The sequence below is a fragment of the Panulirus ornatus genome, chromosome 56, assembly GCF_036320965.1.
Source record: "Panulirus ornatus isolate Po-2019 chromosome 56, ASM3632096v1, whole genome shotgun sequence".
NCBI classification, from domain to species: domain Eukaryota; kingdom Metazoa; phylum Arthropoda; class Malacostraca; order Decapoda; family Palinuridae; genus Panulirus; species Panulirus ornatus.
This window is the reverse complement of record NC_092279.1, coordinates 21,673,929-21,700,290: the sequence shown is the minus strand read 5'-3', so window position 1 is coordinate 21,700,290 and position 26,362 is coordinate 21,673,929. Positions and strand designations below refer to the sequence as shown.

At 44.0% G+C, this 26,362-nt stretch overlaps 1 protein-coding gene across 12 annotated transcripts in view; it reads right to left on the bottom strand.

Annotated features, from left to right (window-relative positions):
- Nucleotides 1–26,362, bottom strand: part of LOC139766006 (uncharacterized) — a 513,479-nt gene that overhangs the window by 244,874 nt on the left and 242,243 nt on the right. For 4 of the 12 annotated variants that reach the window (XM_071694061.1, XM_071694065.1, XM_071694067.1 and 1 more), the window contains exon 1: nucleotides 6,967–7,297. The exons of the other annotated variants lie outside the window; for them this stretch is intronic. The gene's annotated coding sequence lies outside the window, so the exon portion shown is untranslated. Of the gene's footprint in view, nucleotides 1–6,966; nucleotides 7,298–26,362 lie in introns of those variants that run through there. 12 annotated transcript variants of the gene reach the window in all.

Here is a 26,362-nt window from a genome sequence, read left to right as displayed (position 1 = left end):
ATACGATGTTCTGTGTAACTTAAACTTCCGTTTTGTATTACACAAATGTTATTCGCTTTGTCACTTGACAGTATCACTTACCATATTGTAATTATGCATCATGTATTTAGTGTGTCGTAGACCTTCCATCTTCCCTGACGGAAGCATGACTTGAGTCCCAAAGCCCACCAGTTACCCTCCACAATTCATTGTACTGCATCCACTGTACGCTCTGCACTTCCCTCCACCTACCCATAGATATGTACCCTCCACCCATTACAATCAATGATATGCTATGTCTATATATCGAGACATTCTCTTAATGAAAAAAAAAATCTTTCAGGTTCTTTAAAATACTCACCAAGAATATATATATGCATTATAATGATCACTCCGCTTTATCAACAGCTAATTTCTTGAGTCATCATGCAGGTCGCGTCGCCACAATTGTTGACGTGTGTCTGCTGGATATGCATCATACTGCTTCCTGAAACCCATGACCTTCTGAGTCAGCGTCAACTCTTTTAACCACACACGACCCGCGAGACCGACTTCCACCACCTGCTACCGATTGTCATGATAAGCCCGCTTCTACCACACACCTGTGATGTGTGTGTGTGTGTGTGTGTGTGTGTGTGTGTACTGAATATATGGAGGCCTTAACCCGCAGCCCTGCTTCCCTGAAGCCCTCCTCTCCATTACTCTACCGTCCAACGTACAAAAATGTTTTACTGACCCAACTGGTATAGTGTGTGTTTGTATGGATCACATGAGAAGAGCCTCACCCCCAGCTCTGTAACTTCCCTCATATTCATATTATGTGTATAACTCTTTAAAACGCTCTCAAGTCGGTGGAGTGCCTGCAATATTCTGCCCCCACGCCGGAGCATCTGGCCTGGTGAATAAAGTGATTAAACCCGACTCGCAGAGCGACGCGACGCTAAGTAAACCTGCCAGTGACCGATCTGGGTCAGCTGGTCCCGGCGCGGGTGCGCCCAGATAAACAGGCAGTGGCTGTCCCAGAAACCCGAGCGGCTCCCGCTGATGCACAGGCGATGAGCGTCCCAGTGACCATCCCCCTCCCCCCTTTGTAAAGCACTGCAGGGGCAGTGACTGCCTCAGGGATCCCAACACTGCAGAGACAGTGACCGCCTTAGTAACAGAGGCGAGTCACGTCACGGTTTAAGCGCATGCGCTAAAGCATCCGTCCAAGGATGTCCCGAAAGAAGCATAAGAAATACAGGGGCACAGAGCATACGTGTCTGATCAAGCGGGACAAAGAGAAGCGCAGGCAGCAGCTTCCCGTCCGAAATAACAAGAAGACATCTTTATTTCTACATCGGTAGGTCCCGCGATCCAATGATGCCCCCAACTCGCGCCTGGGGGTTGCTACTTCAAGCCAAAGACCTGCACCAAATGTAATCTTGCTAAGCACCTGAGAGGTCAACTTATCACTTATCTACAGTGACTTTTTGATGTTTTGCATTTATTTTATTTTTACCAACTGTAACTAAAAGAAGGATTTGACAAAAGAAAAATACATGGCTATGAAGCATCTAATGCTTTACTGCAAAGGGAGATGCGTGTCCTTGTTCATTTGCGTACATATTCTTTCCAGTAAAAAAAACCTACCATGTGTGAACTTTATACACGCCATCAACATCTCTCTCTTTCCGCCAGGTCAACCTAATGACGTTTAGCAGTAACTTGCCTCAGCCAGCAGCAGTCACTTGCCGATACTGAGACGAATGGCCTCTAGACGGTTCAAGACACACAATCTATAACCCAGTCCCCTGCTTACCCCAGAGAAGAGGACGTCCATTTGCACAACTGGCAACAGTTATCTCTAAAAAGGGGTTAAGATTCTTGACCCTAAAATGTCACAGTCAACTCAATTCCCATCGCTGGTTGCAGTCTCAGTCAACACGCAATACTTGTGACGTCACTTGTTACTGCATACACTCCAGGCTTGCACTCTGCAATGGAGTCTGCCCTTGCATGACCCACCAGACTGGCACCTACCACTCTAAACTTGCCTACACCTCCCCAGTCTAGTAGACTGATACCCACAAGTGAAACCCACAACATCTAGAGGCATCCTATATAGATAACCCAGTACGAGAAATATCAAGCAGTTTCACAAATGCACTGGAATAAAAGTGCCACCTTCTTCGAAGTCTCTTGCGCCTCCTTCACCGGGACAATCCCATTCTCCATCATCTCCAGCAGCATCCACCTGCGCCATCTTTCACTAGGACCCTCCTAAATTCACCCACGCTCGACCATTCGAAAAGAAAAAAAAAAATCTCCACTCCCGCGGCCTTCACCTACGCCTATTTGACCACCACCATCCTATAATTCTTCCTTTCACGTTCTTCCTTACACTATTCTTATCCTCAGGCAGCCAGCCATTCACTCATTTCCTTCCCTTTTAGTATAATCACTCTCCCCCTCTACAGCGCAAGGTGTTCCATTCATACTTGTCCCCTACCAGCTAGTTTTTTCGCCCAGCGGCTCACCATAATGGGCCATCAAATTCCCATTTCGCGCACAATGGCCACAGTAGGACGCACCGCCAGCACAGGTCAACACCACCTTAATGTCCCCCCGTAAACATAAACGTACATTCACCAGATTTACTGAGCAGGTTCTGGGCAGTCTGGAGCGCAGCACTGCCCCTACAACAGTGTTGCTCTGTGGCAACACGCTACCCAAACAGAAGCGCTAGTGGGTGGCGGCGACCTTCCCCTTCCTGCATCAGTGCTGGTGGGCGGCGCCGTAGGGTACACTGGGCTCCACTTCTACTGGAGAGAAACAGTGACCGGCAAAATAACGTCAGAACTGTCTAAGTAAAGCGATGGTCACTTCATGAATTATTATCCTAGCTTTTCACATTACCTGTTCAAGGGAGATAATACAGTATGGGGCAAGGGAGGGAGGGATGAATAATGTTTACAGCAGATGTTTTTAAAAATAAGAGCTTCAAAAATTACAGCCTTCACATTAACATCACTTTTAATAAAAAAGAAAAAAAGGACTGTTAAAACAAAAATGTTAACTCTATGCATGTTAAACATGACCCAACTCGAGCTGTACAAAGTTAGGGGCAAAGAAAAAAAATAACGCTAGACTCACAGCACAATATGATATAGCTGCCCTACAACACAGGTGTTCACATAGAATCGAATAAAGCGCCAGTAAATACCGTCTTTCTTACCGGCGGGAGGCCGCTATTCAAGGCTGTTCGAGCTGGCAGCAGACTTCGGAGGCCTATCCCCAACAGCTCGGGCTAGCGAGACCCAAGCTGTTGAGCTGGATCTGTGCCCGACTGACTGGACCCAGGTTATTGTTGGTCAAGTGATCTGTCAACAATATCGTCAATCGTAGGTAAGGGAAAACACTCATGACCCCGTGAAAAATCAGGTGCAGTGACCAATAATACGGCGTTTCATACATGAATCATGTGAAGGAAAGTTATAAATTTTTTTTGTCAGTTCATGCTAATTCTCCTCAGTGTGCGGAACTTAGACCGCTATCGTCTGCACAAAGCTTATCCGTGGCATCCTTAGGGAGCCTATACTACCACAACATATGTCTCGTAATCATCTGCTCTGAGTTAAGCTACGTGGAACGTTACATACCTGAACCTCCTAAGCCTAAGTGTTCCACACACCGCGCTCTGCCCATCTTTTTTTTTTCCGCTCTTCTTCTTTCCATTTCACGTCAAAGGAATTCATCCTCTTCAACATTAGGACTAAGATGACATTTAAGGGAGGACAAAAGAGTTGTCAAAAAAATAGTGATGACAAGATTCGGGGAAAAAAAACACGGTAAATTTATAGTGTAACTACAAAAAGACATAATACACGCGTCCAGTTTGCTATTAATAATAAAAACACTAGCAATCCTATCTCGGTATGTATTATGGCTTCGGTAATCAACACCACCGTTAATACAACTTAATTGGGTTCATTAACCCCGTCGTCCAATTAAGGTAAAACAACCCACTCGTTAACACACACAATAATTACGAAGCACCTCGCACTGTGATACATGAGTTTGCACTACTCTAACATACATGTCACAACTCCCGACAACATCGTGAGCTATCAATTTTTACCTCCCTGTCAATAACAAGCTCAAAAATGCCTTCTTTTACTACCATTTCCGTCGTGTTTAACCATGAAAAAAAAACAACCGTTCCCTGAATTGCAGCGGATACAACCTCCTCCCAGGTCAATTTTGCGATGTTCAACCAAAATAATGTGGTTACCCAGCCCCCGGTAATTATGAATCAGGATCAAAGACCAAGTTACAAGCAGAACGACCCCGCTGACTGTGGTCAACAACACCACCAAGCCACCGCGCCATTACGACAGACAGACATCACAGACAGTGACCACTTCTTACCTTACCAACAAGCCGCCACATCACTACACACGGTCACAAAAAATCTAAATTTATGGCCTAGGGGAAAAGTAAGTCTGAGGAATTAATATATTTTTTCCCCTCGGCTTTTCATCTTCAAGCCACGTCTAGCAGATAAGGACATTATGGTTCGAGATATTTTTTTTTCAGTTCTTCAAAATCTTTACTGTGACAGCACTGCCTAAAATCCACAAGAGTGAAACGTTGGCCTGAGGCCCTTAAGTGAGGCTACTCACAACTTCGAGGCAATGTAGCTCTCTGTTGACAGGCTGTCTCACGCCGCATATCCATAACGACAGACTGAATACCTTAAACAATTAATCTACTATGAATAGAATTTGGTGCAGTATCCTTAATGACTCTATGCATGTTATGAATCCACAAATATCCAAAGAATATGACACGGAGCAAATAAGTAAAAGCAGTGTTGCATTTGAAATACGAGGTGGTGAATGTCCTGGCCAGAGATAATTACTGTCCATCATAACATCCATGTTATGTATTTTCCCGAGATTCTCTTGCTATGGGATACAAGCAACTGGTCTTGTCTTCCGCTTGGGCTGCTTTGGGTTAGACAGTTTCTCAAGTTATGGTTAGGTATAACACCACATTCTCCGAATATATGGAAGCCCTCCCCCATATAAATTTCTTCATTATTTTCAATAATACCGGTGGGGTGATTATTTTGTCTCCATTACTATTAATAAGCCAAACTAGTACGTTGATATTCTCAGCTTCATCTCTTCCGTATAGTCAACATTACGAGCCAATCTATCAGTAATATAACATTAGGAAATCATGCTGATTGCTTCAATAAATGCTTACTTTCCTTACACCAAAATGTTAGCGTTACTGAAATTAACGAGATCCCTTAAAACAGTTAACTGAAATTAACGAGATCCCTTAAAACAGTTAACTTGACGTGCGAAAAGTAGATTCACAAACTCCGATGGTAAATTGTACCAAAATCCAGTTGGCAGCATCGTTACAGTGAGCAGTGGCTATGTTATTAAAGAGCAGACTGAGTCTGAATATAGGATTAAAACAGTTAAGCAGATAAACCCAATCAGCCTTGCCTAACCTCCCCATTACTCAACATGCCTAAACGATAATATGAAAACATTAAAAGAAAAGCCTGGGCACCAGCCATCTTCCCGCATATGATTCAAACTGCTCAAAGGGCGCAGAAGTTGACTGAGGCTCCGCATGCGCAAAAGGTGGCCTTTTCCAGCATAAAATACTCATAAATTAGCTTTCCGTTTTCATACTCCCGACAAAAATCGTAACCATAAACGTCTCCTGAATCAGAGAAAGACAATAATGAGCACTAAGTAAACAAAGAAGCTTTAAAAATGGGTAAATAAAATCAACCGAAGGATAAGAGTTGTCGCCCTAAATCAGTGCGGTAAATAAAGTCACAGGCAGGGAGTTACTTGACATCTCACAGGACCGCTGAAATTTTCCTCATCTCACCACATGTTTGCATGAACCTTGATATGTGCAACAACAATAATTCTGTGTGTGTGTGTGTGTGTGTGTGTGTGTGTGTGTGTGTGTGTGAGCGATGTTTTTCCGTTGATTTTGACCCTCGTTGCTCACGCAAATCTCTTGTTTTTTTTTAAGATATACGTCCTTATCTAATAGACCTTACTTATTACTTAACCTAGGAAATGAGCGTTCCTGGCCGGGGGCTCTGCCTTGACCTCATCAAGACCCCCAGTGTGTCTATTACCTTCCCCAGCCGGGAGCTCTATCCCTGGACCCGGGGTCTTCAGCAGAGAATGTTTGATCCCGCGTGATTTAATGTCAGTATTTTTACAGTTTCCGCCCCAAGGAAGTTATGACATTTCTGATATATGCAATCGATAGATGTAAAGTTTAGAAGCATTCTAATATATACCACAACTCGTAAATGGATGTCAAGGGAGATATTCAATTTATAAAAACATTTCGTAACTTTCATTGGGAGCAAACTTCAAATACCAAGTTAACAATCACCGAGACAATTTACCAACAATATATATATATATATATATATATATATATATATATATATATATGTATCCACATTTTGCCTAACAATAAGAATGGTGACGAACTATACTCCCGTTGATCGAACAAACATCGGATTCCGAGCCAGAAAGATCGATCGGGAACTGGTTCCGGAGACCCTGCCACATACGAATGTAACCAAGTATACTGAGAGACAAGTTTGCTTTACTGAAACAATGAGGTAAGACCGTCCAAATATATGATATTTTTAAATAATCGTGCTAACTTTAAGGTCATGGCTGTGGGTATATGGGAAACCTATGCCCCTTAATTTTTCGAGAGCAATGGTACACACAATGGCACTGGCTTTAGCCCACATCTGCAAATCACTATATCACAACATTCATATAACATTACCGAGGTTCCGCGAGGCACGGAATTTCCAAGCCTGATCAGATTCGGTCTTAGGCCTACAGTGTTACGCCTAACCTCAACTTTCGGGAAGCTGGTTACATTTTTTCCTTGTTTGACCTCATATACAGAAGGACAGGCGAATGTTATAATTACCTGTTAGTACATGATAAAAGGTCAGCGAGCAGTTGTGGGCGTGGTAACTGGTACGATGAAGGCCGTTCCGCCAGGGGGTCTGCTCTTCCTCTACACACTATACCAACACAAACACGTGAAACACTATATCAACACTTGTAAGGAATCTGTCGACACATTACACTTAAAAACAGATCTGTGTGATTATCTGCGTGACTTCCAGAGCTCAACGCAGCGCACACTTGCTGGTAAAACATTGAAATGATGACAACACTTGGCAGAGTCACTTAGGGGCGGCAGATCTGGGCCACGCACACTACCTCTCTCACGGCCAGACTTACACTGAATGATTCCTGCGGTGCCGCGTGGTTATATCTCTTTCATTCTCTCCCGTGGATTTACTGATCCAGTCTTCACCTGAGCTTCTTACTACGATGCTTTTGTTCTTACCCACTATATAAATGGGCACAGGTTTGGTGATTCTGCTCGAGTTCTGTGCGCTCTCCAAGCTGTCTCTTGTTGTTTATTTACCTCTAATAATTGGTAGGCCTAGCTCTGTCGCTATTTAAAGCAATTTAAAGCTTAGTTAATCATTTACAGCGGGATATTTCGAAGGTGCAAATATTCGACCTTCATCTCAATGCATGCTCAAGACCAAAAAAAATTCAGTACAATTTTGATATGCGTTAATCCATACGCGAAGCAAATGAAAAGATTGTTATTTAAGAACATTATTGTACATCGGGCATGCTAAACACAGTGGGCCAATCAGGAGTGTGGGCGCGACAGAACTTGGCGTGTGTGTTGTTCTAACACGCCATCATCAAGGCGTTATTACTGGTACGCATTTCATGGAAGGACAGAACATCGTATACCAACAAAATGTAGACTTCTTAAAGTTTACTGTGTCAGAGTTCCGGTATTCTACCACGGCTACCTTCCTACAAAAGCCGAACTATATAATCAACTTCTACCCGTGTATAGCGTCAAAAGTACAAGAGTATATCATTTGAGAGTCTATAAACAGACCATCATTTCCCCAAACAGCACCATACATTTTGTTCGATACTACCTGACAGGCTGGCCTTTAGGAATATAACTGTCTTATTGCGGAAGGGTGGGTGGTGGGAAAGTCACAGTCCCACCATTTTCTCCGTCTTCGGACTCGACCTACTAGTATGAGCCGGACCTCCTCTTGGCGTCCTTGACGTGAGAATATTTAACGCGTGTGCAGCTCTGCTGGTGTTGTTATATTTAAAACATGTGACGTAGTCTTAGGCAGGGTAAGGTGTTGAAGGGAGACAGGCCACAACAAAAAAATACAGTGTAATGCTACGTACTGAAGCTGTAAACGCCGGGAGGACACAAAATATTTAGGCTGAATGCCAGAGAAAGTATACAAGATTGTCAAGGCTCCTCATGAGTATCCGTACAGCTCCCTCCCCCACACTATATGAATAGTTAATTATGCATGTATATATCCCCTACCCACACGCGCTGGTACAAACACCCCAAGCTAGGAAAGCTCCAACCTTGACTGAATGACTTAATACCGGTGTAAGTTATGTATGAGAAGTGTTAAAAGCCATGGACCTCTTTTTTTTTAGTGTGTGTGTGTGTGTGTGTGTGTGTGTGTGTGTAGGTCTTGGAAAGAGGGGAACCTGCATCACTTGTTTCAGAATCTCGGAGGCGTTAATGGACTCCCCCTGCACGGGGTTATACCGCAAGTGAAATCTCGCTTTTTGGCGAGGGTGTCTCAGTAGGAGTATACGCAAGTCTCCTCACAGAACTCACTCCAAAGGGACTATCCGTAAACTGCCTCCCACTGGAAGCCCCGCACGCAGGCTTGGAGACGCAGGGAGCTCCAGTTCCTGGGTAACAACAGGACTCTTTTCATACAGAAGGCCGTTCCCGGCGTAGCCTATGAATGAATGAACAAAATAAAATCTTGGAAGTCAACCTCTACACACATAATGTGTTGTTAACTCGTGTTCCACCACAGAGGTGGGGGCGGGGCGGTGGGGAAGACGTGTGTGACGTAATCATCCACGAGAACCCGCCACGTAAACACACCCTAGTGAATGTGGTGGTGGTGGCCGGGTGGTGGAAGTCTGTCCTGTACACTCAAGCCAAAAGACAGAATGGTTCCTCTCTCTCAACACGACTACCCAGGTCTCCCCACACTGGGAAAAGCTTCCTAGGTCTGCACGACCACCTAGGGTCTCCAACACTGAGAAAATCAGACCCACTGGTGTCACAAGGTTAAGTCGGTTCAACGCACACTCACCACATATCTCGAGTATATATAAAGTATTTACATTATACACTTCGAACAAGAAGTGATATACGAAACATTGTAGTAGAATGCCAAAATTACGATGAAAGATGAATTACAATAAACGGGGAAATTTGAGGGGAGAGAGAGAGAGAGAGAGAGAGAGAGAGAGAGAGAGAGAGAGAGAGAGAGAGAGAGAGAGAGAGAGAGATCGACCAGCTCATATTGGTGAACACGAAGTTAACCCCTGGGTTTGCACGACGGTACGGCCCTCGAGCACGATGATTGTGAACCTTAAACACGACGGTACGGCCCTCGAGCACGATGATTTTGAACCTTAAACATGACGGTGCTGCCCTCGAGCACGATGATTTTGAACCTTAAACACGACGGTACAGCCCTTGAACACGATGATTGTGAACCTCAAACACGACGGTGCTGCCCTTGAACACGATGATTGTGAACCTTAAACACGACGGTGCTGCCCTTGAGCACGATGATTGTGAACCTCAAACACGACGGTGCTGCCCTTGAACACGATGATTGTGAACCTTAAACACGACGGTGCTGCCCTTGAGCACGATGATTGTGAACCTTAAACACGACGGTGCTGCCCTTGAGCACGATGATTGTGAACCTTAAACACGACGGTACAGCCCTTGAACACGATGATTGTGAACCTCAAACACGACGGTGCTGCCCTTGAACACGATGATTGTGAACCTTAAACACGACGGTGCTGCCCTTGAGCACGATGATTGTGAACCTTAAACACGACGGTGCTGCCCTTAAGCACGATGATTGTGAACCTTAAACACAACGGTACAGCCCGTGAGTATGATTGTAAACCTTAAACACGACAGTACAGCCCTTAAGCACGATTGTGAACCTTAAACACGACGGTACAGCCCTTGAGCACGATGATTGTGAGCCTTATACACAACGGTACGGACCGTGAGTATGACTGTAAGCTTAAACACGACAGTACAGCCCTTAAGCACGATTGTGAACCTTAAACACGATGGTACAACCCTTGAGCACGATGATTTTGAACCTCAAACACGACGGTACAGCCCTTGAGCACGATTGTGAACCTTAAACACGACGGTACAGCCCTTGAACACGATGATTGTGAACTTAAACACGACGGTACAGCCCTTGAGCACAACTGTGAACCTTAAACACGACGGTACGGCCCTTGAACACGATGACTGTGACCATTAAGCACGACGGTATAACCCTTGAATACTACATTACTGGCCAGCCATTATGCCCAGTGTTACAACCCTTAGGTTCGATGCCCTGGCCTTTACCCTAAATCCTTAAGGGTCAAGTCATGGGTTGTGTACCACCGTACTCGAGAGATTAACACTAATATCAACTTCCCTCTAACCATATACACGTCAAGCGTACCACACACACACACACACGCACACACGACAGCACATCTCGACGGATAATGGAAACCAGTAAGACGAGAACCGGCCAAAAGAGACACTATAGCCCTTCTAGAAAGTGTACTGACGGGTCGGAAACAAGATAAGGCAATGGTGCGTGGGTGGCTTGCAGCGCGAGTCGAGACTACCACGGCTGGGGTGATAACGAAGTTCTACTGATGGTGGTTGTGGTGGTGGTGGTTGGTAGTGGTGGAGGTGTGGTTGTGGTGGTCATGGTGGTAGTGGCGTCTGGTTGGTCTGCAAGTAACGTGAAGTCAGTGGTATGGTTGTAAAGGCAAAATCTCTCACTGTGCTTTAACATCTATGAATAAATTCAGAAATATATACACGTATGTATTTGCACACTCTGATTATATATATATATATATATATATATATATATATATATATATATATATATATATATATATATCCCTGGGGATAGGGGAGAAAGAATACTTCCCACGTATTCCATGCGTGTCGTAGAAGGCGACTGAAAGGGAAGGGAGCGGGGGGGGGGCTGGAAATCCTCCCCTCTCGTTTTTAGCTTTCGTAATGAAGGAACAGAGGAGGGGGCCAAGTGAGGATATTCCCTCAAAGGTTCAGTCCTCTGTTCTTAACGATAACTTGCTAACGCGGGAAATGGCGAATAGTATGATATATATATATATATATATATATATATATATATATATATATATATATATATATATATATATATATCTTTCTTTTTCTTTCAAACTATTCGCCATTTCCCGCATTAGCGAGGTAGCGTTAAGAACAGAGGACTGGGCCTTTGAGGGAATACCCTCACCTGGCCCAATTCTCTGTTCCTTCTTTTGGAAAATTAAAAAAAAACGAGAGGGGAGGATTTCCAGCCCCCCGCTCCCTCCCCTTTCAGTCGCCTTCTACGACACGCAGGGAATACGTGGGAAGTATTCTTTCTCCCCTATATATATATATATATATATATATATATATATATATATATATATATATATATCACAATTTTGCGCGTGATCAAGTATATTAAGAGTCCACGAGGAACTTATCGTGTTTAATTTTCCCCGTGGTCTCTAGGAATATATATATATATATATATATATATATATATATATATATATATATATATATCTTTTTTCTTTCATACTATTCGCCATTTCCCGCATTAGCGAGGTAGCGTTAAGAACAGAGGACTGGGCCTTTGAGGGAATATCCTCACCTGGCCCCCTTCTCTGTTCCTTCTTTTGGAAAATAAAAAAAAAAAAAAAAAAACGAGAGGAGAGGATTTCCAGCCACCCGCTCCTTCCCCTTTTTGTAGCCTTCTACGACACGCAGGGAATACGTGGGAAGTATTCTTTCTCCCCATCCCCAGGGATAATATATATATATATATATATATATATATATATATATATATATATATATATATATATATATATATATATACGTATATACTCAACGCATGAACACTTGGACTTGATAGGACTAAAAGTTATCAGACCTGCCCCGTCTGATGGCGGTGTGTTATCAGCGCGTCATATGAGCAGAGCGCGGACTGTACAACACACAGCATCACGTGATGTTCCCCTCCCTCCCTCCTGTTCACGCCGCACGGGACATGATATATAGCAACCCTGGGTGTCTACAGTCTCCTTGGGTGTGGCAGTTAACAATAATTTCATAGGAAATAGAATGGAAAAACGCAGATTTATATTATTTTTTTTATTATACTTTGCCGCTGTCTCCCGCGTTAGCGAGGTAGCGCAAGGTAACAGACGAAAGAATGGCCCAACCCACCCACATACACATTTATATACATACACGTCCACACACGCACATATACATACCTATACATCTCAACGTATACATATAAATACACACGCAGACATATACATACGTACACATGTAAATAATTCATACTGTCTGCCCTTATTCATTCTCGTCGCCACCCCGCCACACATGAAATGACAACCCCCCTCCCCCCGCATGTGCGCGAGGTAGCGCTAGGAAAAGACAACAAAGGCCACATTCGTTCACACTCAGTCTCTAGCTGTCATGTATAATGCATCGAAACCACAGCTCCCTTTCCACATCCAGGCCCCACTAAACTTTCCATGGTTTACCCCAGACGCTTCACATGCCCTGGTTCAATCCCTTGACAGCACGTCGACCCCGGTATACAACATTGTTCCAATTCACTCTATTCCTCGCACGCCATTTCCCGCGTTAGCGTGATAGCGCTAAGAACAGGGGACCGAGCCTTAGAGAGAATAAGTTTCATATATATACATAATAAGATTGCTTGTGTGTGTGTGTGTGTGTGTGTGTGTGTGTGTGTGTGTGTGTGTGTGTGTGTATTAGTGAAAGAAGAAACTTCAAACTATGTATGCTTATTATGGAGAACCCCTAGGGTGCACAACTAAGCATGACTTTTTATTTAGTGGGTCTATATGTCTGTCTGTCTGTCTGTCAGTCAGCGACCATATGGGTCACAGTCCCTCGAATGGGCTGGAGAGATATTCCCTGGGACAAGAAGCACCCCACATGGTCCCAGATTTTTGGGTGTAGGGACTTCAGAACGAGGAACAAGGCCTTAAAGGACGTTTGGGGTAATCAAAGGTATGGCAACACCATCTCGAAGGAAAGTCTGCATGACGCCACAAGCTTGGGGAGAAGTGTGATTGACACCTCAAGCTTGCAGGGAAGTCTGCATGACGCCACAAGCCTGGGTAGAAGTGTGATTGACACCTCAAGCTTGCAGGGAAGTCTGCATGACGCCACAAGCTTGGGGAGAAGTGTAATTGACACCTCAAGCTTGGAGGGAAGACGACACACGACCTCAAGCTTGGAGGGGAGACTACGCATGACTTCAAGCTTGGAGGAGAGAAGTGTAATTGACACCTCAAGCTTGGAGGGAAGACGACACACGACCTCAAGCTTGGAGGGGAGACTACGCATGACCTCAAGCTTGGAGGGAAGCCTGCGCGCCCACCACAAGCTTGGAGGAAAATGAGCATGGGAAATGTCCGTACTTCTCCCATTTCCCCTCATCTGCAAACTACTGCTGCTGGAATACTTCTCCCACTTCCCCTCACTTGCCAACCATTGCGTCTGGGATACCGTCCAACTTCCACTCACCCGTCAACCATACATACACACAACCTCAGCTCACCATATGCAAACGCAACCCTCCTTCACAAAACCTACATGTGTAATGATGGTGGACAACTGATGCCGAGCCATTTACCATCCGAAGTTAACTATATACATGAAATAAGTCATCTAACCAATGATTAAATTATATATATATATATATATATATATATATATATATATATATATATATATATATATATATATATGAACATAGTGCACAGAAACGCGCTCTTTCATAGAACATACAAACCTCCAACAGCCAGGCCCATAGCCTAGCGGTTAACATTCCCGCCTCTTGCACAGGGGTCCCGGGTTCGATCCTGGCTGTTGGAGGTTTGTATGTTTGTATGTTTGAAGGAATAGTGGTTCCAACAATGTTGTATGGTTGCGAGGCGTGGGCTATGGATAGAGTTGTGCGCAGGAGGATGGATGTGCTGGAAATGAGATGTTTGAGGACAATGTGTGGTGTGAGGTGGTTTGATCGAGTGAGTAACGTAAGGGTAAGAGAGATGTGTGGAAATAAAAAGAGCGTGGTTGAGAGAGCAGAAGAGGGTGTTTTGAAGTGGTTTGGGCACATGGAGAGGATGAGTGAGGAAAGATTGACCAAGAGGATATATGTGTCGGAGGTGGAGGGAACAAGGAGAAGAGGGAGACCAAATTGGAGGTGGAAAGATGGAGTGAAAAAGATTTTGTGTGATCGGGGCCTGAACATGCAGGAGGGTGAAAGGAGGGCAAGGAATAGAGTGAACTGGAGCGATGTGGTATACCGGGGTTGACGTGCTGTCAGTGGATTGAAGCAAGGCATGTGAAGCGTCTGGGGTAAACCATGGAAAGCTGTGTAGGTATGTATATTTGCGTGTGTGGACGTATGTATATACATGTGTATGGGGGGGGGGGGGGGTCGGGCCATTTCTTTCGTCTGTTTCCTTGCGCTACCTCGCAAACGCGGGAGACAGCGACGAAGTATAAAAAAAAAAAAACATATATATATATATATATATATATATATATATATATATATATATATATATATATATATATATATATAAGAGGAAGGAAGGGTAACCTCTCATTCACTGAGTGATTACTTCAAAGCGACTAAAACATCGAAGGCTGAATCGCGCCGCATTTACTACCACAGCGATGGCGTATCAGGCCTTTGAGTGGGGCAGCGCGGCGTCACGTTGGGCGGAGGGAGGGAGGGAGGGATTAGGATGAGGGGGGTGGAGTAAGCTGGGTCGTGGGTTGGCTGACAGAGCCGGTGTATTGAAATCATACGAGGTCTTACCTCAGAGTTCTCGTGACCGACACTCCTTCTGTCCTGCTGCAACCAAATGTTAAGTGGGATCCCAACTACGCCCACAGTACATGGTATGCCTACCAGGAACTTGGTCTTGTAATCCGATCATTGTGGCAGCGGCTCCTTGCGCCTCTGAACACTCCCGTGTTCCTCTACTGAGCCGTCGCTCACATGAAGGGTACTGGTGCAAAATAGCTTGTTGCTTTTAGGCTTGGATAACATATATATATATATATATATATATATATATATATATATATATATATATATATATATATATATATATATATATATATATATATGACAATGAGTTTGGACATGGTACATACAGATAAGATTTGAGACGGGGCAACACAAGTGTACAATTCTTTCCCCATAACTCAAATAGAAATCACGCACAATAATCACACAAACACACACACACACACACACACATATATATATATATATATATATATATATATATATATATATATATATATATATATATATATATATATATTCTCCATTTCCCGCATTTGCGCGGTGGCGTTAAGAACCTAGGACGGAGCCTTAGAGGGAATATCCTCACTTGGCCCCGCTGTTCCTTTTTTTTCTTTTATTTTCTTTTTTTTTTAACTTTTAGTCGCCTTCTACGACACACGCAGGGAATACGTGGGAAGCATTCTTTCTCCCCTGTCCCCAGGATATCCAAAACATTTTCGGTCACTGAGCGCCGAATTGCGGTAGTAAAACGCCCGACGCGCAGCGCGGCACGAACGCTCCTACGAAAACGCGATTAATCCCGGACCAGCGCAAGCCCGGCTATCCAGCCAGGCAGAGCCACAGCCGGTCTCTCTCTCTCTCTCTCTCTCTCTCTCTCTCTCTCAGATCCATGACTGTAATTACCTCCGTTTGGAATGTGGTCGGTTAATTCCCTCTTCCAAAGGCCCCAATGGGAGGAGATTAAGGCTCAACTCCCCTCGTCAAACATGACTCAGATTCTGACATTTAATTCGCCGCGCGACAACTTGGTGATTAAGGTCAACAATCATCGTGACTCTTGTCCCGTTTTGTAACAACTCTTGAGTGGAGAAAAGTCATCGAGATACTTCCTCTCATCATATGTTCAAAACGGTAGACAATTACCAACTTTCTGTTTATTTCTATATTTCAGAAAGAGAGAAAAGATAGTGAGTGGTGGAGATGAACAGAGAAAGGGTGTGTGTGTTGTCAGTTGGAAGCGCTGTTTGAGAAGACGTCTTGCTTCGTTTACATTCAGGTTCAACTGAAATCACCACCACACATACGTTACAAAAGTGGTGGCTGTGCCGTCACCACCACAATTGTGTTACAAGTGGCTATACCGTCACCACCACACGCATGTTACAAGTGGCTATACTGTCACCACTACACGCATGTTACAAGTGGCTATACCGTCACCACCACACGCATGTTACAAGTGGCTATACCGTCACTACCACCCCTGTATTACAAGTGGCTATACCGTCACCACTACACGCATGTTACAAGTGGCTATACCGTCACCACCACACGCATGTTACAAGTGGCTATACCGTCACTACCACCCCTGTATTACAAGTGGCTATACCGTCACCACTACACGCATGTTACAAGTGGCTATACCGTCACCACTACACGCATGTTACAAGTGGCTATACCGTCACCACCACACGCATGTTACAAGTGGCTATACTGTCACCACTACACTTATGTTACAAGTGGCTATACCGTCACCACCACACGCATGTTACAAGTGGCTATACCGTCACCACTACACGTATGTTACAGCGGCTGTATCTTCACCACCAGTACAGGTATGTTACAGCGGCTGTATCATCACCACCAGTACAGCTATGTTACAGGTGGCTGTCCTCTGGCCTTCTTTTTTGTATTATCGTCAATGACAGCATTATTGGTACTCGTTTGCCCCGCGGAGGTAACACCTTCTGGGTTCCTAGGCTACCAGGGGCACTCCGGCCATCTTCCGTGGGCCACTAGATTGTCCTTATTGTACGCTTCCATGCAGGCCTCCGCTTCACCTCCGTCAGATGACCTTCAAGCAAACTCTCCGAAACATATCATCTCGGTATACTTCAAAGATATAACATTATACTTCCGACCTATATATATATGAAAAAAAAAGAAAATCCAGATTTCAACGCCACACGAAAACCGGTTAGGCTCCACGAAAGTACTGACCTAGCTTGACTGCGTACTGAATAGCTCATCAGCACTTTTTAAAATCACGAAGGCTCTACTGGCGTGGCTCTTAAGCTAAAACCATGTGTCATCAACATCAGAGGACCTGCTGAGCTCCACACCGCTACGGGCTAACTATGAATCACACCATCAAGGCCACAGGACCTGCCAAGCTACACTACATTATTGGAGTGGCTGTGTGTGTGTGTGTGTGTGTGTGCGTGCTTTTGTGTGTGCTTGTGTGTGTGTGTGTGCTTATGTGTGTGTGTGTGTGCTTGTGTGTGCTTGTGTGTGTGTGTGTGTGTGTGTGTGTGTGTGTGTGTGTACGAACCAAGGAACAGTCACAGCCACGCTCCTGCTGTTACACATTCTCCTGCTAACGTCGTCTATACATAAAGCTACGACAAATATCTACGTAATTTTACCGTCTTTTTACCCTATTAACACTACTGCAAGGAGCACCCAGTTGTACTACCATTCAATCTCGTTTCGCAAATTATCATCCGTTTCCTCAACGTACTTCTGGCTAGTCTACGCTGACGTTATAATGGTCCAACGTCTCTCCCCGGACCAAACTGGTCCTCACCATATATTAAGACGTCCACATCTCCGACCCTCATCATGATCAACCCGTCAGCTGCTTCTCCCGATCAATACATCAAAGTCCTCCCCTCACACATTCCCAACATTGCCAGTGTGGTTTGTCCTCGCGAGAGATAATGGATTACGGCGGATGTCAGGCGAGGAGAGGCGCACCACACCACACAGGGGCGGACCACATACTTTCACAGATGCCAGAAATTACCGAGAGATATCACCGCGCGATTTCCTGATGCCGTTAACCTATCGCCGCAATCACCGTCATCAACTCGCAACGTCATCAAAGTTCCCATTACTCACCGGGGGTCAACCCCCTCCCCCCCCTCAAGTCTATTCTCAAAGGGAGAAAAGGAACCACATCCACACAATACGGTGAAGGTAGCTTACATTACCATCATGCCGCCTCCACTTGTAACTGGCGACAACTCTGTGAGCACTATCAAGCAGCCCTGGCTAGCTTATAAACACCTTCCGGGGTGGCAAAAATCACATGCGGTACAGGCTATGATCCTCCACATCCTCCCGACCTACTCCCCAGTACCCACACTCACTCCTACAAACCACGCATGTTAAAGCTAAAGATAGGACCAAATACGGCTATACGATTCGTCACAAATGAAAGAAAAAAAAAATCCCCACAAAAAATACCACAAAATAACTAGTCGAATTAACAATATAAAGCCAGCTGGTACACGCATCAGGGGAGCAGCGGCATAAGGAAAATATGGAAGAAACTAGAAGACAACGGAGACATAAACTATAAACATGTTCAAGGCCTCGGTATCAGCACAAACATAAAACCTGCCTGGTTTCCGTAAGGCCTTAAAAACCATGGGAGACGATACAATCATCTAACGAATTACACAATAAACGATGCTTATCTTTGTCACACCTTCCTAAATCAACAAACAATATCATTCACACACAAAACACACACGCAGTCAGTAAATTATACACATATGTACACTCTAAAATCATCTTCTATTTCCTTACTGTACCTTCTGATGTCCAACTCCTTCTTTCCGTCAGCGATAAAAAGTAAAGAATAAAAGTGGATCCGGTGCGGGGATATGAGAGTGTCAACAGACAGGGACGGTCGGCCGGGGCGCGCGGGTAGGACTTAGGTGAGAGGAAGCCTTCCTAAGGCCGCCCCGCCTCACATAACCAAACACTCGTCTCGTCAAGTGATTCACCTTCCATAAATATCACACTCCATTAGGAGCGTAGCACACGAACTAGGCCTGTCAACAATCCCCGGAACTAACTAAACAGTGCCGAAAAATTATCTAAAAAAAAAATGTTCTAAAGTGCTTACTTTGAGCAAAATTGATTTAAGTAAGAATATACGAACAGCCTAGCTGAACATTAAGGTTAAAATATGAAGTTTCTCAACTGAAAAGTCAAATAAAAGAGGCAAAAAGTTTGTCATTAACTTGTATCACATGCCAGCCACATTCCTAGCAGCAACAAAGTAAAAAGACTACCAAAGTTTTCCAAAGCTGTGCATGAGTAATAAGTACATTTACTTAAATTTCGAAGTACCAACGTAAACCTTGAAATAATATACATAAGTAGAGTAACGAAGTGCTGCCTTTTCGTTACCTAGCAACACTGCTCTCGTACATAACACCACAACAACCACCATGTTCCCACAGGATGATCAGCCTCTGGTTCTAGTGTTGCTGAAAGGAACCTTAACATCAATCGTCATCAACTCCCCCAAAAGTGCAGAGGACCAGCAGGGGATTAACCGCCTCATCAATAAGCCACCTCCACTAATATTTACCTACACAAAATAACCACAAGCAACTTGAAAGTAAGTTACTTAAGGGGAGCCTAAAACTTACTTTAGTTTCATACATCAAAAAATCTGAAAATTACTGGCAAACAAAACAAGAAAAATACTGTATACATCACGTAACATTGTGGCTTGAAACATAACGTAAGAATATCCTATTCCGAATATTTTCGACTCGAATTCCATTACCAGTAGCCACAAATCTACTCCTTGTCCAATTTATGTCACTATAAAGTAAAAACTAAACTCCTACAAATATTTCATATAAGACAATGCCCTTTGGAAGCTACACCACCGGCCCCAACGAAATCCGCGGCAAACATTCCCGAAACCGGTCGTCTTATTAGCATTCTTTCAGGAGGTTAGGTTTAAGGCTGCGTAGTGTTGGGGGGGTTTTTCCCGGCACAGGGTAAAGGACTCCCAAGGCCAGCTGTGGAAATCATCGTCACTTGGTTCTTACTTAGAGTGGCGTAAGCAAGCCGGCTCTCTTGTATCCAGTTTTACACACACCCCTGAAGATTTGCGGAGAAGAAGGATACACCGAACGAAGTATCCAATCTTAAAATCTCTTTTAACACTTTCATGACCCAAGACTTGACCTTGAAATTAAGGGACGGCTCATTCTAATAGCCCTAGTTAACGAACTGACCGATACGGACTCCTACAGTCTGTGGTAATGTTTGAAAAAAAAAAAATATATATAAATATGAACTGTGACGAAAGTATTAGAAGATATTGCTGGAATCTGAAGGCAAGCCACACTAACACTAGTGGCTGACGTACGATACATCTAAACAATACATATCAATTTTATGAAACTAATAATACTCTCACTTCTGATGTTCAACTTTATAATCAAATAATTCCCTCGTACCCCAAGACCTAGTTCATCGATGACACAACCTGTGCAAACATTTACCTACAGGTCCCCGTCTGCATCCAGTACGACAACACACTCTGCAACAGGACGCTCCAGAAGGCACGGGAGGAGTGTATAGAAACGTGAGAGCTGTGGAAGGTACTGCTTGCATGCAGACGACTCCAGCTGAATGAATGGATTGAGGTTAACGACTTCTTTACGATCGCTATCATTAAGCGTTACGCCACCGCTTTCCACTGTTTTGGTACCCGAGACAGGTTATATACTAAACTTTATTCCATTCATCGAGATTTTTGTGTACTGGTGCTATTCATTTAAACAAAAGCAGTTTATTCAAATTCCCTTCAGAGGAAAATTCAGGGAACTACAGAGACCCATTACAAGATAATTATGGAAGATAATGCATATACATAATTTCCACTATAAAAACCTTCAATCTAGTCTACCCACTTTCCCATTATGTACCAGCACCCATCTAGCCACCTTCCTCCCTCACATTGCCCCACCCCACCCTCCCTTGTCCACCCCATCACTCTACCCAGTCAACCACTCCCAGATCACCTGACCCACGACCGCTCATACTTATTCCCGTCACCCTACTCCTTGTCCGTCCCCATATCCATCATCCTCTAGTCGTCCCCATACCCAAAATCACCCTTACCATTTTGACCTCTGCCACACCCACAACTCATATCCCTACCCTAGCATGCCTTCCTTGCATTTTTGTACTCACAGAACGTCTCAAACTGTGGAACTCAAGACCTAAAAGATTTCCTGAACTCTCTTGAAAAATAAATGAAAAATTAATATGAACCATTGTCCACAATTTCCGCAAGGGAACCATAGTTCCTTAGGTAAATGATTAGTAATGTAATCAGATAGACATTAATATTAATGTAACCTTTAGAATATGAAACCTAATTTACTTGCGGATTAAATTTCCAACACACAAATAACCGAGGCTTCCTAACTAGTGCTTCAGATCTGGTGAAAACTGTTAGTCGACTGGAATTAAATACCGGCGGGTGAAACGCGGAGGAATATGAATAAACCAAGAGCCAAGGACAGGCATGATCAGCGTGAGGAGAGGGGTCAGGAGGTGAGTGGCTGCTTCCGTAAAACATTTACTGCTGTTACATAAGTACTTTAAAAAAAAATACGGTTATTTCCATAATATACTCGAACACTTACTGGTATTAACCTCAACCAACATCTACATCCTCATGAATTAATCTCTCGACTATAATGAAATGTAAACAGAAAAACTTCTCAAATTCAGAAAATCTCTGACTACAAGTCTTCTCATAACTTTAATGGAGTAGGAGCTAATTCCCTGAAAATACTTCTTTACCCCCTCGCGATTACGAAAGAAAACTCGAAAACTGGTGGCTCAACGGATACATTTCTTTTTTTCCCCTTTTTCAACGGATAACATTTCTTTTTTCCCCTTTTTCAACGGATAACATTTCTTTTTTCCCCCTTTTTTCAAGTTCGTAATAAATATCAAATCTGTCCACGACAACTGAAATATTTCCAACGGGAACTTAAATTTCAGAATGGGAATTTCCTTCAGTTTATTCACTTCAGAATAGACCGTGAGACGAGACCTCTCTTAACCGAACTGACCTACAGCAAAACTTTTTTGATAAAAAGGTTTCACTATAGTCAAAACAAATTTCTAAAGGGGCCATCACTTGACCGTGCTTCAAGCCAATGTTCATTAAGGTATCTTTTCACACACCGCATGTGATCCACGAAGCAGAAGCGCAATCTGAAAACTTGTATCCTTCTTGACATCAGGTCAAAGTTTGACCAAAACATGTCACGTTCTTTCACAGTTAATCCACAACTTCAACCAGAGTTGATAAAGCTCCTGTAGCTGATCTGGGTGAACCTTGGCAAAGTGTGTGGGATAAAATATTGCACTCGCTAACGGATGCTTTTAGCTTTTGTAGTTCATATATATATATATATATATATATATATATATATATATATATATATATATATATATATATATATATATATATATATATATATCGAGGAATTTCTTGCGACTATTGCATCTTGCTGCACCATTATGTCACCGTTACTATTAACTGCTTGTGCCAACAGTTCCCCCTCATCACCATTAACGGTGTTAACACCGCTATTACCAGAACCATTCTTGACAGTCATCACCAATGATGGTGTTATCACCGATATCACTCGCACCAGTACTGCCTCCGCCATCACCATTGATCGAGACACCACCGATATTACCCCCATCACCACTGTACTGAATACAAATATAATATGTTATCTACCCTATGGGCGTCACCTCGACACTTATCATTCCTTATGAAGATAACAACATTAGGCAAAAAAATTAAAAAAAAAAATAATCCTAATTTTTTCTTAGCTTTCCGCAGCAGTTGGTCTCGCCGTATACATTCTCCAAATGACTAAAGTCATGATGTCTCATTCTAATGTCTATTCCAAGAAAAAGGCTGACGTACACTACAGAGACGGTTGGGCGCCCAGAGCTGATGTACGCTGGAAGGACATTAGTTAAGACTGGTACATGAGGCTGCAGCAGTACTGCTACCGGTTACGGGCTCCTGAACCTGTTGGACATGAAGGCACAACCTATGAACACGACGAGACTGGTGGTTCAGGATGACGGAGCGACCCTGGAGCACAAGGGGGACGACCAATAGGCGGGTTGGCTAGGCTTGCCAGGAACTCTGCTGCTTCGAACGCTTTACCCGTCGCAGCCTAGCATCCACTCCGGAGCGAAGTCCTTGCCTCTGTCCCCCTTAACTTGCCGTAAGTTCGTCCCTAGTCACTTGCCCCGACTCTCTCTCTCTCTCTCTCTCTCTCTCTCTCTCTCTCTCTCTCTCTCTCTCTCTCTCTCCCCGACCTCAACTGAGCCTCGGTCTTGGCGTCCATCCCTGTTCCTATCCTTCAGGACTCCTGTAACCCATACTACTCTCTGGAGTCCTCATACCAAAGCCACGGCTCCACCGGGTCCTCTCTCAACCCTAGCCCCCAGTATCACTCCTCCCTGGCCAAGCTTATCGGCTAAGCTGCCAACATCCCTTCCCATTCATGAAGTCGAGGGTGATAACGACACTACATGATATATGAAACATCTCTAGGGAGACCGAGACATGATGGACGTTACAATTTTCCCCCAAAATGTGAGATGTGTGAGAGCTGTTGAAACGCACGTCCCTCGTACAAGGCGGTACGACCCTTGAGCAAGGTGGTTACGACCCTTGAGTAAGACGGTTGCGACCCTTGAGAAAGGCGGTTACGACCCTAGAACATGATGGCTTAACTTGTCCCACTGGGGTACAGTCAAAAGACCAAGTCATAATTAACCCAAAAAGTCGTATCTTTCTGTACTCTCGGGTCGTACCGTCTTGCTCAAGGGTAGTATCGTTGACATAAGTTTATAAAACGTGATAAACAAGTGAGGGCACATCAACAGGAGTGATAGAACCTAACAAATATCACATGATAAATAAAAGGTGCGCGTGTGTGTGTGTGTGTGTGACAGGGTAACTGTCAGCAAGTCAGCGTGCAGTATATCATAGCTGTATATATATACATATATATATATATATATATATATATATATATATATATATATATATATATATATATATATATATATATATATATATATATATATTCTTTCTTTCTTTTAAACTATTCGCCATTTCCCGCGTTAGCGAGGTAGCGTTAAGAACATAGGACTGGGCCTTTGAGGGAACATCCTCACCTGGCCCCCTTCTCTATTCCTTCTTTTGGAAAATTAAAAAAAAACGAGAGGGGAGGATTTCCAGCCCCCCGCTCCCTCCCCTTTTAGTCGCCTTCTACGACACGCAGGGAATACGTGGGAAGTATTCTTTCTCCCCTATCCCCATATAAATATTTATATATATATATATATATATATATATATATATATATATATATATATATATATATATATATATATATATATATATATATCGTTCCAGACCCATGACTACTTCCTATGCTTATGAGGCTGTTGCAAGTTGATGAGTTCGCCCATTGCCCTTCTGAAAAAATAAGGGCCCGAGTTTATGGCCATGCAAAGAATAGAAAACCCGAGTGAAGGAGCGTGCGCGTCAGCATCCCACTCTACACGTTTTCTCCGCCATAATGTTTTACGGCCACACTCACGCTTTATGACTTACGTAGAAGTGTAGACTCCTGAATTCCCCTCCTCCTTCTCTCGCGGACTGGTTAACGACCCTGTAACCTACTTACCATACTATAAAATCGAGTATCATCTTAATCGATTAATCACAGCCCAGGTTACACACACACACACACACACACACACATATATATATATATATATATATATATATATATATATATATATATATATATATATATATATATATATAATACCACTTATCTCTATAATATTCTGAGAACTTGTAATGCAAGTGGAGATCTTTTACGTCAATGGTCTGAGTGTGGCCACGTTTAGCTTTGCACTAGCTTGTGTCGTGGCGTTATGGGACAAGCACCGTGTGGTGTGGTGTGGTGAACGTCCAGAGGTGTGGTGACCATCCCGTGGTATGACGCTGTGATGTCTTATCTGTACCTTCAGAACCTCTCATCTATCATAATAACGCAGCACCGAAACCCCGTCCACAAGCAACACGTCACCCCACCAGCCTTGCCAAGGCCGCGCGTCCCCTCTCGCTCCCCACCCACCCTCCCATCCTCTCTCCCTCTACCCCCCTGCCACCATCCAACGGCCGCGGCGCAATATGCAAGAGCCGCTTCAGTACGCCTGACCCCACCACGTGGGCCCAGCGTGCGAGGTCTGCACTCCACTTCCCAACCCCAACAAGCGTCACCACTCGTAACACATCACAATGAACCAAGTGTTATTCCTCCCCCTCGCCAACCCCCAACTGCGCCTCTTCCTTCTCCCCCTCGCCAACCCCCAACTGCGCCTCTTCCTTCTCCCCCTCGCCAACCCCCAACTGCGCCTCTTCCTTCTCCCCCTCGCGTCACGAAGGAGGCGCCGTGCTCAGCGCCTTAAGGTCCACTCGAAGATATTCGTAAGTCGTCTGTCATGACATTCACTTGACTGTGAAATCAATGGGACATCCCCTCGCTGTGTTGAATACTTCATAGAAACATGACACGTTTTTCTCACACATCTCTCACAAACCAAACCGTTATATCCAGTCAAAACGTATTCCATAAAGAAAACATTCAAGTTCGTATATATATAAAAGGCGAAACGTGCCCAAACGCATATGCAACTCTGCAGCCATCGACCCCGAGTGTGAATTTCAACATATGAAGTAACGTTAACAACTGGCCAGTGGGTCAACGTCAAAAGTGGAGTCACTGCTACAGTACAAAGCACTGTGGGAGGCACAGGCAGAGTCATCGCTACAGAGCCAGACACGGGTGGCTAGATGACGTGGGAGGAGGAGGAGGAGGAGTGACATCAACAAACAACAACATCAGGCCTTACGATACATCCCACACACACACACCACACACACACACACACACACACACACACACACACACACACACATCAACTTACTGCATAATGCCTCATAAGACACACACATAACTCCCACGTCACGTAATATTCAGAAACTTAAAAACAAAATAACCACCTTCAGCGAATTACCCACACACCATTTAGTATATACGAGCCATATATGATATCCACATACCACATCATACCCACATAATGCAACATCCACATCCC